We start from the raw sequence: 12,572 nt of genomic DNA on the forward strand, positions 1-12,572 counted from the left end.
TACTGCTAACTGTTAGCCTTCCCAGCCCCCAGCCCCTTCCCTCCACCCCATGCATCTTCTTATAGACTATTATGGTCACACATCTGTGTGTGAAATGTGCTCATTTTGACATTCCTCTGCTGCTCTGAGCTGTTGAGGCCTTTGTTAGGTAAAACACTGTTGTCAAGCCTAACAAGCAGGTCATGCAATTTGCTGGACACTGCAGCAGAGAATAGCCCTGCTACGAATTGCTTCACCATCTAACAATGCTTTAGTTCAATATCGAAATACATATGTATTTTTTCCCTTTGTTTAGCCCTGATACTTTTAATATTTTGAAGAAATACACATTTTGCATTTTTTTAAAAAAACAACAAAATGGGTTTGACATCATAGCACACTGTTTGTTTTATTCTTTTGTTTGTTACATATATTACGATGGGAGGTGGGGGAAAGAGACTTTAGCTGTCCTTTTGTGACCTAAATTCACTTTCTATGTGGTACTAAAGGCACAAAGAGTAGATGTATTGTGCCATACCATATTCTACCAGATTATGTGGTCTGCTTTCAAAGCAATTCAAATTAAGGCCACTTTAGGAGAAGTGGTATTTGCACAAGATGGCAACAACAGAAAATGTCCCTTTGAGGCAGTGACTTTAAAAACAACTTCTTAAAGATCAGGTTCATTTAGCAGCAATCATGAGAGTAAAAAACACTGGATATGTTACTATGGTTGTTGAACAAAACAGTCTTCTTTTTTTCTCTCCACCCTATTCCTTAGCCTTCATCCCTTCCCCCTCTTCCCCAGAAGAAAAATCAACCACTAATGTGCACGGGTTTGAATGCTATTTGTGGCGATCTGTCACTTTACATAGTGTTCCGCCCTGATGTGAAAGCAGGATTTTCTTTTTTTTCTATCTGCAGAACATGCTTTTCCAGGCCTATTATGTGTATAAACAATGGCATATGTAATTACCTTTCTGGGGTGGCAATTATTTCTTTGCATCAACAACTGAAGTTAAGGCAATGCATCCTGCAGCCCCCCACCTCCAAATAAGGGATATCCTAAATATATTTAAAAAAAAATAAATTAAAAAAAAAAAACATTTGGGGATCAAATCAAGGCTGCTATGTCAGCTTGGGAAGGGACAGATACTATCAATGCAGCCTTTAAATGTCAGCATGATCTTTTTTTTCCTAGCAGTAATTGCTTTACATTTTGTTTCAGATTGAGTCATTTCAACCTTTGCCTACAAGCCAGTTTTTGCACCCCACCTCCTTACACTGAAAACTTTTGCACTTTTGCTAGGGCGGATTTCCTTGGCAATTCTGTGGGTAAGAAAATACCATACCTGTCATGTCAAAGCTGTTGGAGGGTGCGAAATGCTGACTTTCTTGTCTTGCTTCAAGCTATGAGAGGTTATGCAGGGTGGTGGGTTGAGAGAGTGAAGGATGAAGGAGAGTTTTTCTTTTATTTCCCCCATTATGTGTCCATCTTGCAGTGTATGATTACAGTCCTCAGTGCTACTGACGAACATCCATGCCTTTAGCTGGACATCCACGGACAGATCTGTCATCGTTTCACTGTATCTGACACTTTTAACCTGCCTCAAGATTTCCACTAGTGCTTTAAATCAAGGGTCTGATGCTACAAAGTGTTATGGTTAGGTCTGTGCTGAGAGTTCAGGTCAAACTACCCCAGACCCCTTAACCACACTTCATCAGGATGGTCCCATTCCCAGTCGTCTTCTCAGAGACCCTGGGATGCTTCTTGTGACCTCTCATGAGAGCTGTACATGGGTAGAGCTCGCATGGGGAGCAGTGCCCCAGCACTCCCAGTAGCCAGGAACTACAGCCCATGTAATTCAGGCTCATTAGAGCAGCCTCATCATTAAGTAAAAGGCCGGTGCAGATATTGCCCAATTGCATGTTTACAAAAGCAGTTTGAGCTACCTTTTATACCTCTGGAAGTGAGGGTACGATGCTGGGGCTGAAATGAAAGTCATACAGCAATGTGCACTTCTTTTTCACTGTTGATGCAAATTAAATTTACAAAATGCAAAGTCTGATTATCAGGAACAGCATATGCTTACATTTAAAAGAGTGTCTTGCATCCTTTCTCAAATAGGTTTAAGTGAGAGCTTTCCCGAGCAAAGACAGTCTTCAATATCTGCTTAATTCCCAGGAATTAGGCCTAAACTAAAGTCAATTCTTGTAAGCTCCTCTTGCTCCTCACAGTGTGGTCATCAGTGTGCCTAATAAAGTATGCCTAATGCAGATGCAGTGAAGTGAAAGGTGTTTTAATGATGGCTCCTTCATTCTCTTCCACACCCTGTGCACTGGGAGGCTGGCTGGGTGAATGCCCTCTGTGTGTTATGTGCTTACACAAATTAAAGAAGGAAGGGAGAAACAGGACCAAGAAGAAGCGTAAACAAAACATGAACTCAAAACCTCAGAGTAGTGCCCACTTGCTTATCTCATATACACAGGCGTTTTATTGTTCACAAAGGTGTTAACGGGCACACATCCTGGTTTTCTATTTATCTGGCAGCAAAGGCACTGCACAGATAGAGGAAAGAAGATGAACAGGTTAAAATTTTCCTTTCTTTCCCTTGTCTTCTCCAGTCCCTTTGCTGAATGGACAGTGAGCAGCAAACTTATGTAGTTACAAGCATTCTCCAGTCCAGGGACAACACCAGCATATTAATTGAACTGAATGCTGAGAGCAGCTTTCCCAAATTTATATCTGGTGGTGATGTCAATAGAGGGGAATAAGAATTAGTAAAAGTCTTTCAGTTTTGTCTGCCTGATAATGGATAAAAGAGAAAGTAAAATCTCCTACAAAATGGAAATCACAAACAGCTCTGCTGGGGAATACAAACACAGCTTTGAAACCTTTCTTTCTTTTGCTTTCAATAGCCATGAACATAAATCACAAAAGCCAAGCCAGGGGAAATATTAATCCTGCCACCAGGATCTGTCTCTAACTCTCTTCCTCGCCAGTTTGAGTAGGTGGTTTTGGAGTTACCCCAAGTGCTGATTCCATCGTTGCTTAGACTGTTAATGAGCTTTCCCCACAAGAAAACATTTTCCTTTGTCTCAGAGACAGTTCTGAGAGCCGTGTTCACCTCTGCATCTGTGCAAATAGTATCTTTATAGGGTTTGAGCTAGGGTCTGTCAGTGGAAAGGGGAAAAGGGCATATCATGATGTGATGGCATCACTCTAAGGTGGTGGTACTGAAAGGTGGTGTTACTTGCCAGATAATCTCCAATTACAGCTTTCTTTTTCCTATACCTCCTATCCTACAAGGATCTCAAAATACTTTGCTTACATAAACCAAGACTACTAGCCTCACTATGCAGTGGAAAAGCATTATTATGTGTGTTTTCAGGTACTGAAATGCAGAAAAAATAAACGTTGTTATCAAGAATAACAAAAAGTTGTTGATGAAGCTGGAAATAGAACCACCAGTCCAGACTGCAGCTAAGTAGATCCCCTCCTTCTCTGTTTCATGCTGTTATGGGTAGCAGGTAATACTCAAAAGTCACTGAGTTAGACTGTTCATGTGCATGTAGCCAGACCTGTTCGCAGGATGAAGACCCAGCTGCCAAGCCGTCCTTCTCTGCAAAAACACATAAAAAATACTAATTTTGTTCTGGCTTGGTTTTTACTAAGAACATGGGTAAGAAAGAGAAACAGAAGACTCTTAGAGACTGGAGAAGCTCTGTTTCTGCCCAGCATGCTGTCTGCTTTGAAACCTAACTGGGAAATTCAGGTTACATCCCAAATGACACTACTGAGCTTTTTAACAGAACCGTCACTCTGGTCGGGAGCTTTGTGTGCAATACCTAGCATTGTTAGTAGTCCTGGGTGAGGATGTGATGACTTCATCTCCCCCAATCTTCCCCCTAAAACTCTTTTCCCAGTTTAAGTAGCTTTACAAGGTTTTGTCTGGTGAATAGAGCAAATATTGTTTCTCACTTATTTTTACAGTTTCAGCTCCCAGAAGACACCATGGATGACAGTAAAGCTGCCTTTCAGTACGACACCAAGACTTCTTTTATTCGGAACACCCTAATAAGCACAGACACCTCACTGCTTTCATTTCAGCTCAACATATGTCCAGTTCAGCAGCCACTGAATTCGATCTTATCTGTTCAGATGATGGGTTTTGATGAACTGCATAAACCTGTCATTAAGGGGAGGACAGGTTATAGTCACTACTCAGGATGTTACAGATTTCTTCATTGTTTATTGCAGATGGGGTAATATAGCACAAGCAGAGACAGAGAAGATGAAAGTAAGGTTAGTTAAACACCAAGGTACTTTGTGATTAAAAAGAGTGATAATATCAGGCCAACAGTTCAAAGGTTCAGTGTAAATATTGTTCATCTGTTTGGCTTTTCAGCCATGACACCAGTTTGTGGAAAGATACCAAACTTCCATGTAAGACAAACTTAAATTTTACAGAAGAAAGCCACACACATAAAAAGTGGCCTCCTTTCACTGATGCAATAATAATTAAAAAAATTAAACCTTTGACCTCTGTAAACATTATTATTTCTGGTTTCCTTTGTCTGTGACCTGAAGGTGCCTTATGTCTTTCCACAGCCCTTTTACTCCAGCTTTCTTATCAGCAATTACTTACACAGTAACTCAATTCCAATTTCAATATTGACTACTAAGCTGTAAGCTCTGTGTCAAATTCTGGCTCTCTAGCATGTTCTGTTGCCATCAAGAACATAGGAAACATTAAGACTTGGGAAAGGGAAAGGAAAAAATATCTAGCAAGTGATGGCAACGAGTCAATTATGCTTGTGTTGCATGGTCCTCAGAGCTCACATTAAACTCATATTGCTCCTGGTGCTTAAAAAGGAACATTTCTACTAAAAATTAAAACAGGTAAGGAGTGTCTACAGTGCATAACATAAAATTTATTTATTATTTTCAGTCTGGCAGCAGATCACAGCTTTGTCCATCTGCACAGAGCATGTGTCCCTCCTTGAATGATTTCACCAGCATTCGCTAGGCCAACACTAATTAACCCTCTTTGGGACCAGCCTTTACTGGTCTTTGCAGGAAGGCCCTAGCTGAATCATGGGGGTCACTTGGCCCCGGTATTCAGCCAGCTGTGAGGATGGTGCTGGGAGGTGCTGCATTGGTGATGTTGCATGGTGCTACCTTAGTTTGAGTGTGGGGCCAGCCCTGGCCAGGTCAATCTCAGAACCACATACATGATGATCTGAGTGCATGGATGCTGCTGGGGTAACATAAGGGATGATTTTTTACCTCTAGGGCTCAGCATCACTGCCAGCATGGCCTTAACAGGACAGCAAAGTGTCTCCAGTTAGCTCCCTGTGTTGCAAGCTCCAGATGTTTTTGGTCCTGTGTTAGTACAGCACCTAGCACAGAGGGATGCTGGCCTCCAGCTGCTATGCAGTGTCCCGTTTCAAATGTTTAAAGTAGCAGATGAACCCCCAACACTGAGTTTGCCAGTACTGCAGAAAGCAACTGCTGACCGTGGTCTGCAGTCCATCATTAAAAACCTGTTCCACTCATGACCTTAATTTCTGCTATGGAGAGTAGCCAGGGACAAAATCCACCACATCACCAGATTGTTTCCCTGCTCTGTTCTTTTGTCATGCAGATACTCCTGACTATCAGAGTCTATTCTGTGAGTTGGTGGGTGTACTCCTGTCTTCCGCTCTTGCAATCATTTTCTGCTTCCCCAGAAGTACCTTCAGAGAGAACATCCTTCTGCTTCTGCATTGCAGCCCTCCTGGTGAATGCTTTCTAGTGTGGTCTGAGGGATTTTTCAGACATTTTCTTGTGAACAGTCCCAATTTGGTTAAATGTGGGAATTAAAACCAAAAAATATTCAGGCTGATGAAGACCAGTGTATGGAAAACATCTCATATTCTTCTGTTTAACATCACTGAAGGTGAGAATGGTATGTCATGGTCTTGTGTGTAGCTGTGTGACAGGTGGCTAGGAAAATAACCTAATACGTGGATACCACTTGTACCAAGAAATAATTGATTCTGTCTTGCAAGAAGTGCTCTTCTTTCCTTTCTACCTGGGTATTTATTAGTGACTGCCCCAGTTATTCATGTGTCACTGACCTCATCTGAAAACACTGGATTCATCATTCTGCATCTCGAATTAAGATGCATTTATGTTGATAACAAAGTGAAAAAAAAATCAGACTGATTGATCTGAATTGTGTATGTACACACATTGGATGGTCTGGTTGATATTCTTAGGACAGCTCTACTTCCCCAAATTCTTAGACTACATTTGTGCTACCTGCAAGCCAAATCCTACTCTCACTTTTGGAATTCCTTGTGTGAAAGGCAGCAGAACTCTGCCGCTTCTCAGGGACATTCTGTGTTAAAACTGCCTGCCTTCTCAGAATGCAATACCTTCCTTCCTTCTTACATGAAAGTCTGGGTCCTTGTGGCATCTTATCATGACAGGCATTATGAAAAAATATACCAACAGTGTGAGAACATGGCAAGCACTTGGGTCCTGTAGCTTTCCTGCCATCTGTCCCACTGATATTTTGAAGACAGTATAACCTATTCATCTGAAATGAATGTGGGTGTAGCACCAGCCAAAGAAATATCCAGGAGAATTTTTTGTATTATTTGAGTAGACAGTCTAATAAGCTGTACTGGATGCTAAGGTTTGTCATGTAAACAACCAGCAAATTTTTGCATGAAGATTATGAAGGAAGCAATGATAGTGATTACTAACCCAGTCATCTGTCAGAAAAGATCTCCAGTCTCACCCATACTTATTTTCCTCACTAAGCATGTACTCAGTGTCTCCTCTGTCCCTGGATGCCATTCTCAGCTTATGACAACAGGGCTGGGGTCCTCTTTAGATACTAAAGTTATGCCTAATTTTGCCTGGAGAGCAGGCTGGACCCTCGCAGACCTCCTTGCAGAGCCATCTGCCCTGCCACCCCCTGCAAGGCTCCCAGCCTCCCTGTTGATCTGCTTCTTGTCACGGGTGGGAGGCTCAGCATCTCACTGACACTAGAAGCCACAAAGACAGATCCTGGTGACAGCGATGGCTAGGCAAAAATGAGTGCTTTGCAGAGGGGGGGAAAAAGCAATTTTATTTAAGAAAATAACCATTCATAATTGGGCCTCTGTCACTTTAAATTTTAATGGTAATAGTAGTACTGGAACTTTAAATTACAGCTTTCAGTGGCTTCAAGCTGAATCTCTCAATTACTCTTCGTAACTCCCCTCCCGGAGCGTGTGTGCCATGACATTGATATCGCTGTTCAAATCAAAATTTACGCCCGGGGGCCGAGCTGCAAGGTACGCCGTGCACGGATCCTGCCTGACTCCATCACCAGCTACTGGGAAGAGATGCAGGGAGGTGTAACTCCCAGGTCTGGGCAAATCTTGGTAGCCTCATGCAAAAACATTGCACATTTCTGACACTGAGGTGGTCGGTGTCCAGCCCACCTGCTCTATTCCCACAGGGTGGGCTGGGGGATGCTCCTGCAGGCGCAGCTTTTGGTGCCAAGGGATGCAGGCCTGGGAGAGGCAAGGCAACTGCACTGGTGGTTATTGCAATTATTATTATTATTGTGTTGGCTGTTAAGGTTACCATTGCACAGAGCTGCCAGAGCAGCAAGGCAGTGGATGTCTGGAAGTTGGGAGGGTGAAGGAAAGTGGGGAAGGATTTTCCTTCAAAGACAGCAAAACTATATATCCAGAACGAGCCAAAAGGCTGGGAGAAAAAGAAAGAAGGGATGAAGTTTCAAGTGTGTCACATTTTGATGTAAATCAGTTTTAATTTTACAATTTAATTTTGTAATAAATTTTTGCTGTTGTTACTGCAAGCTCTGTTGTATTATTTAACCTGCCATTGTGGTATTTGTGCATACCTGGTGCCCAGCCACTTCACTGGCAGCTTCAGCCCTTAACCTAGAGACAAGCTCAAAACTAGCAAGGGAAATGCTCAGTTCCATATAGCCTGAAAATACACTTTTAAACTCTAGAATGTAAGAGAGTCTGAAAAACTATTGCTGTAACACAGACTGTGAAAGTAACGAGCTCCGAAAATGCATGGTACTGCAGGTGAGGAAGACAAATTTTGTGCTGGTTGTACCCTGCGTTGATGGGAGCTGGAAGTGGCAGAGCATGCAGTTTACAATAAGTGGGTGGGAACAAGAGACCACTTTGTCCTTCCAGTAACCCTGTCTGGATAACTGGAAATCTGCATACAGTAGCTTAAAAGCAGCTCAGACAGGGCTCCTGTCTATTCCCACTTCTACCCAGGATGAAAAGCACGAGGATGGAGGTCACATAAACTCACTCTGTTCACGCAGTTCAGAGCTATTTGCATAATCCAAGCTTTCATTTTAAACAAATTAAGTGCCTGGCACTTTATGGTTGTGAAGAAACCTCCCCGAGGTGTGAGTGAAGTATGGAGCCACTGAAAGCAAAGTCCACTGCAGGTCGGGTGAGAAATGGCAGTGCAGAGGAATGAATGCTTCATAATGTAAACAGAAGTGCAAGAGACGGGAAATTTTTCACATTTTATTAAATCAGACTTTTACAGTAGTTGTTGAAAGCAAAAAACACTGAATTATATTTAGATAATAGTTCCATAAATAATGTGTGTTTTCACAGCAGTCACAAAGTCTGGAATTTATGTGCTAATTACAGACCCCAAATCATCTCTGCACAGATTTGCAATTAAAACTGAAATATTTTCATATACAATGTGAGCCCTGTATTCATAGCAACAGCTAAGAGACATGCTGGTTACAGTTTGCTCAGTAAATCTGAATATTTTATGTTTGAACACAATTGTTTCACCATTGTTGTCCTTACGTTTGGTATTTTAAAAGCTGAAAGAGTTTAAAGGCGAGTGCCACACTGTGGATTGCTATTCCTTTTAGAAAAAATATTGTTTATATAGTAATGTATATACTGCTACAATCTAAGGGAACAAATTATTATTGAAAGACAGAGAAAGCGAAATTCCTGTGTATGGTTATCTTCTTAATAAATATTGTAAAAACACATACTTTTAAAACCCTGCAGTGACAGCAAAGTGCAGGAAGAATGCAAAATTAGGGAGAACGTTGAATAATTCAGTAGCTTGTTATGCGATTAGATCTGATTGGCCCACACTAAGATGCTGCCCATAAAAATGATTTCCCATGGTAGCATTGGTCTAGGGGTGGGGGGTTTATGATGTCCATAAAATGGGAGAACAAGGCTTACTGGAACTAATAATATCATGGCCGCACAGAATGATTGATGATCTTTAAAAAGGCCCAGATTGGTTTCATCTTTCTTCAGATTTTATCACTCACTCTTTCTTAGTCACGTGCAATCACTAAGGCCAAGAGAGGTAACAAGTGTTTGATGTATGATACTTGAGCCACTTTTGTCAGAACTGCATTTATTTTAAACCGCTCTTGCATTTGATACTCCCAACATGTAGATGTTCTTTATGTTGATTTTTTCTCCAGCTGATGAGAACAGACACTCCTGGGGTTGGGTCAAGAAGTAAGCCAAGCTCGCTTTAGAGCAATGGTGCCAAAAATCGCAGTAAAAATTAAACAGATCCTCCTTCCTTGCACTGGGACCATTTCCATTACTGATTAAATGGATAAAGAGCTGCTCGGGGCTGACATCTTCTTGGGAGAACCTCATATTCTTTATTATTTGCAGTATGAGCACACCTTTCAGAATGCTACTTACGCTTCTTGGAATACATTATCCATTCCAATTCACTCTATCCTTCACAATCTGCAGAGAGCCACAAAAGCTCCTTTTATGTCAGATGAAATTTCAGATGAATAGGGAAAAAATACTTAATTTAACCAACTGGGGAAAAAAAAGGGTCATTTCCACTGGTTTCTGAAAGCTTACACATCTCCTCAAATATGACAAATCAAGCCAGATATCTTAATCATCTGTTGGAAACATCCTTATCAGTAACTTATTCAAAAAGATTGCAGATGTGTGAGCTGAAAAATGTTTGGCAGGGTCCCAAAGGGAAAAGAAAGCGTATTAAAGGGTTGATCAAATAGCAATATATTGGAGTCCTGCACATTTGGAGAACTTTCTGTTATCCTTATTTGTTCTAGTTGGAAGAATAACACATAAATCAGTAGGATGTCAGGTTTCCGAGACCCATCACCAATGCACTCACATACATTTGTACGTACAGGTACAACCGTACATGCACCTGTGCCACACCTGTATCCTTGTGCATGGCTATGCTAAGGACACACGGGCCCTCTTGCTGGTGACCGTTTTGTCTCCTGTAGGGTGTAATGGTTTTCTGTTTTGACAATTTAAATGCTGTCTAGCACTGTTTAACAAAATCAAGAGATGTTCTTGGCAATTAATTTCTGCCGTCAACAGTATTCTCAAACTGGGCAACTCCCCTTGGAACAGGGAGCCATAACAGCAAAGCCTGTGCTAGTGAAAGAGCAAGACAATTCATTAGACGACTCTGCAGCAGCTAAAAGTGGCGGGGGATGTCAGCCCATGCTTCTGTGCTTCAATACTAATGAGAGTCATTGCATATTCATAATCCTAAATACAGTCAGCTTCTGATAAAAACTTTTGTCATGGAAGCTTCACAGCAAGAGCAAAGCATTGCACTCCTCGTGTCATGGCACTTCCACCAAGCCGGCGCAAGAGCAAGATTGATTGTTTTGCAACACAGCCTGACAGGGAACTAAGAGATACTGCCCCAAGGGTCCTGAAACTAAGCTTAGTTTGATTACAAGGCTCCAAGTAATCAAAGAAACAAAAGAGAGGGAGGAAAGTGGGGGGAAGATTGTTGTTTTGTCTTGTTGGTGGTTTGGGGGCTTGCTTTTTTGTATTATTTTTTAAAGATAAAGGAGGCTCTAAAGACGTAGCTTTCCTTATTGAGTGTTGAGAGTAATTATCTGTTAGGCGTTTAAAACAGTTTATATCAATTTTTATCACGGAGGAAGAACGGCAGGCACTAGCAAACTTGTTCCCATGTTGTAGGAACACTGCTGTATGTCTTAATAGATACAAATCTCTAAAACTGTATGAAGTTTCACGTCAATATGAATAGCAAAGATTAGTGAACTCAACCTGTCAGATATTAAAATCAGCTCTGCCAAGTGTTATGCTACCCAGAATTCGTTTCTTTCGGGTTCATTTTCATTTTTGTTGTCAGCTCCTTCTTCTTCTCATCGTCGTTGGTATTTTTATTATTACTTTTGAGAAGCTACCCATCTACTTTCCTGTCTGCAAATCCTGAAGGTGCACAGCTCATGTAGCCTTTGACCTTGTAATACCTGTCTGCTGGGGCAGCTGTTAGCATCCCCTGGAGTCAAAGAAGAGAAACGTATGTTTCAGCACCCACTTTCAAAAAAGCCTTGAGCATTTTCTCACTCACAAGGATGTCTTCAGCTGGAATGCCAGCACATTTCCACATCTTTTTGACAGGCAAGCAGACTATAAAATATACATAGAATCAAATAAAACAGGACATTAACACAAAGGTTTCAAAATCTGATTAGAGTACAGGGTTGCATGTCTTTTTTTTTTCAGCAATTATAAAGTCATGCATTTGAGGGGAAAAAAAAATTAATGCACTGCTCAAGAGAAATCACAAAGGATTAAGGATGGGAAGGTTTCTCTAAACTGTTAAATATCTCAGTCATATGTATACAGGCTTTGAAAATAGAGGAATCTTGTAGTTATGATTGATTGAGGTAACTGATTATCCACAGATATTTTAAGTGTTGAGACATTAAATTGTCAGCCATATCAGTTTGATTGCAGTAAAACATGAAAACATTGACTTTTGTCTAGTTAGAGAAATTTATTTTTCCCAGAATGACAATCCTTTAAGTAGAAACCAGGCAGCTTGCCAGCTCTCCATGTCATACATTGAAGTTTGCAAATGCAACCCATATTTTCAAATGTTTTTCAAGGTTCAATGAATGGTGCATAGGTCTTTGGCAAATAGTATTGTAATAAACAGATTTCCATATACTGCTTTAATCTTCCTTAAGCCTGGTGTAGACTAGTATTTATTCATTACAAATAAATGAATGGCATAGATGTGGTTTGCATTCAAGGTGATACGTATTCAGAGCTCTTCACTTATGTAAAACATTTCTCTAAAAGAAACAGTAACCCTCCTTGGACTGAAGTTATAGGAACAAGTTTGATTAATATGTTTTACAAGCCTGAAGTAAATGCTCATCATAACTGTCAGCAAGCTGACAGCTTTCAAAAAAAGAGCCTTTGTTCCCAGGATGAGTAATTTGTGTGATCTTCTTTAAGATACCACACTCAAAACCTTAGAGGGAGAAGGTGTTACATTCAAGCAAATTCTACTCAAAATATGATTGCTGTTAAGTCTGCTTTGTATTCCGGATCCTTGATATGCACACAGTATTTGACAAGATAGTGACTTTTTTTTTTTATTTGTTGTTCTTGCTTGTCAGAACACCTGTGCTTTCTCATTAGGCAGAGGTGTACTCCACCAGTTTTGTACCTACGTGCGTGGGAGAGCCACCGTTACCCAGTGCCCTGCATCACTTTTGTGCTTGCTTGTG

The sequence above is a fragment of the Falco peregrinus genome, chromosome Z, assembly GCF_023634155.1.
Source record: "Falco peregrinus isolate bFalPer1 chromosome Z, bFalPer1.pri, whole genome shotgun sequence".
Taxonomy (NCBI): Eukaryota; Metazoa; Chordata; class Aves; order Falconiformes; family Falconidae; genus Falco; species Falco peregrinus.